Source organism: Phragmites australis, chromosome 7 (genome assembly GCF_958298935.1).
Source record: "Phragmites australis chromosome 7, lpPhrAust1.1, whole genome shotgun sequence".
NCBI lineage: Eukaryota > Viridiplantae > Streptophyta > Magnoliopsida > Poales > Poaceae > Phragmites > Phragmites australis.
Genome location: NC_084927.1, coordinates 35,765,633 through 35,768,843, shown reverse-complemented (window position 1 = coordinate 35,768,843; position 3,211 = coordinate 35,765,633).

Sequence of the window (3,211 nt, the reverse complement as noted above, 5' to 3'; positions counted from 1 at the left end):
AAGCCCCACCTTCGAAAGAATCTATACAATTGATTATTATGGTCATTAACAGTTTAGATTAAATTTGGAATTAAAAGTTATAAAAATTAGTAGTTTAACTTCCATACAAATTAGGAAGCAAAATACCTAAATAAAAGCCCAAAAATTAGTAGTTTGATTTCCATAGGGATTAGAAAGCAAAATATCTGAATAAAGAGTTCGTGTCAAATACAATTCATAATGATTGAAATTCAAATTAAAAATAGAAAAAAGAAAGGTCCATATTAAACATAGGCTTAGAATTTTTTTTAAAATAATAATAATAAATAGTAACATGATTTCTATAAGAACTCGGAAGCACAGTGCAACTCAAGATCCTTGCGTCAAGTAGGCAATGGAGCAAGGCATAAAACACAGACTAGATGAAAAAAGTCATGCCTTCTAGCAGTGAGAAAGGGACAATAAATCCATGGATTGACATAGCGCTATCAACGAACCGAGCTTGAGGGAGCTTAAAATGAAAAGCTCAAGCTCGACAGAAACTCAAGCCAAGCTACAACTTAGAGCTCAGCTAAAATAGGCTTGTTAATAGTTAAAATTCATAAATTTATTTTTTGTATTTCTAATAAACATATAAATTATTAAATTATTAAATAGAATAAGAGACTCAGCCTTGTTTAAGCTTGGGAGTCTCGAGCCTTTTAGACATCTCTAGATCGGCAGGATAAGAAATATGATCGAATCGGTAGGGAAATATATACATGTGTTATATCGGGCTTGGATGCAATATGCATATACTATGTTTGACTAAAATATTAGAAAATTTTGAAATTAAACAATAGATTTATTAATTGCTCATATAAATATGAATTTGCAATGGAAGATAGTATAAAACATAGCGTAACTAAGCTGCCGCGTATTTATGCGGACCAACTTGCTAATTTTCTTTAGTTAGTACTCAAATTGCAGAGATGCTGGATCTGTCGAGCAATTGAATGGCGAATAGAGCACCCTGTACGTGCACTGCTGTGCAACCTATCCATTGATCGATGCAATGCAACACCTGCTAATAATTAAATTTGCAACTACGCTTTCGTTGAGAGTGTTGTTGCTTTGCTCCATCCAGCTACGCTCTCGCATGTACTGCACGAATGGACACTGCGCCGAGAGCGATCCATCTCTCGGTCGGTGAACAAGCCTCCGGATTCGAATCAAGCGCGCACGCGTTTTGGCCGCTAGTAGTGTACGTGGAGTACGGGTAGAGCCATGCATGCACAGTGGCAATCTATTTGTCAGGCAGGCTGGCGATCAATGCACCATGCACGCAGTTGTTGTCCCGTGGTCTGGAAGCCAACCTGCTCGATGCCTCCTCGCCTGTTCCCCTTTTTGAGTGATCGCGATCTCCACATGCTTCTCATAGACCATAGTGTTGGTGGTAATATGGTACGGTTGGCTCTCATAGACAGAAGGTCTGTCTCTGCCCTTCTTTCTTTGGTGATCCGGAGGGAGGGAATCAGGGAACCAACCGTCCACCGGTAGCACATGGAGATCGGTAGATGTCGATTCCTTCGCTGCCCCCAACCGAGACCTCCATTCTTACGAGAGGAATAAAATGCCCGTACCGGCCGTGTTCGCGTCGTTCCAACAACCGACGACGTGATCCATCGAGCAGTAGCACCTTGTACAATGTGGTGGACTAGTAAAAAAGGTACTTGGGCGGTTGAGGGCCGCGGACTGATCGAGTACGGCGAGCGGCCCGTGACAGCAGGTGCCCGGGAAGACGAATCAGCCGAAACCGACCAGGCCGTGCGCGGGCGCGGCCAATCCGTGGGTGCTGCGTGACTTTGCATCGGGGCGCACCGTGCGGCCGCGAGCGCGCTCTCGAGTCCGGATTGCCAATACCTCGCGGGCGGTGAGAGCTGCATCCAGTGCCGCGCAACCAGTGTTCAAGTTATCATCGGTTACCACTCGGTATTACAGAGCTTACCGGATCACACTTATTTATAAATCGAACGGTTTTCGAATTTAAATTCAAAAAATTAAAAAATAATAAAAATCTTTTTAAAAAATTAGAGATAATTCTAAGACCATATGTGATTTTTTTTTTCAAAAATAATATCGTTTGCATCATATTCTATTGGGACAAAGTTTGAAAAAAAAGTTAAAACATGCAGCTCATTTATTAACTTATGTTAAGGAAATGTTTAACATGTAAACATATTTTTTTAAGCGTATCTTAAGAGGATTTTTAAAATTGGTTTCACTTAATTTAGAGTTTTATTCATTTCTCCATGATTTTTACAAATTCACAAGAATAAAATGAATTTGTTAATAAATGGCACTGTAATTAATTTTTTCATATCTACCATTATTTTTCCTACATAAATAATAGTATAATTAAACTAATAAAAATAGTTTCACTAATTTTGGAGGTTTAATAAGTTAGTTATGAATTAATTTAGTTACAACATATTTACACAATCATGCATGTTACAATAACTATTTCATGAGTTCATGTATTTTTAAGAAACATAAGATCATGTAAGAAAACTAATAAAATTAGTTTCATGATTTTTAGATTAGCAAAGAGTAAACTATATATTTAACTTGATTTAGCAAAAACATTTTCTCATAGAAAATATTCAACTTTTTTATGAGAATGTTTTTATCATGTAGATCATGTTATAAGGAAACAATGTTTCACTTGATTTCAAATTAGATAAATTAGTTATTGATTTTACAAAATTAAATCATTTTTGGTTTTTTTAACTTCACTGAAATTCGAGAACCTTGCGCGCAACGTGCAATGGTGTAACATTGCAGGGGCTAGCTTCGTGTCACTGTCTGTCGAGGTATCCATCAGTAATTTTCCCTCGTACTCACAATTGGGTACCTCCACAGATTGTGATTTGGTCTAATGTAAGTGAGTGGAACATATAGGACCATTTAAGCAGACCAATGCATGAGGTCAGCAAAATTAACACACAGTTAAATCACTGGTCACAACTCATCAGAGGCCCATCTTGTCGATCCGTGCGTGCATAGAAAGTGGCCAGGGTATGGCCTACTCGACTTACTCCCGTACTCCTTCAGTCCAGTAGTACTCTACTTGCGTTATCGGGGCCTGTGATATGCACGGAGGATCTCGGCGTCACGGCGCGTCGGCGCCTACCCATCGCCGGACGAGCGATTAATAAACGAGATGCGCTCGACTCGATCCAGGCCCCAGAAC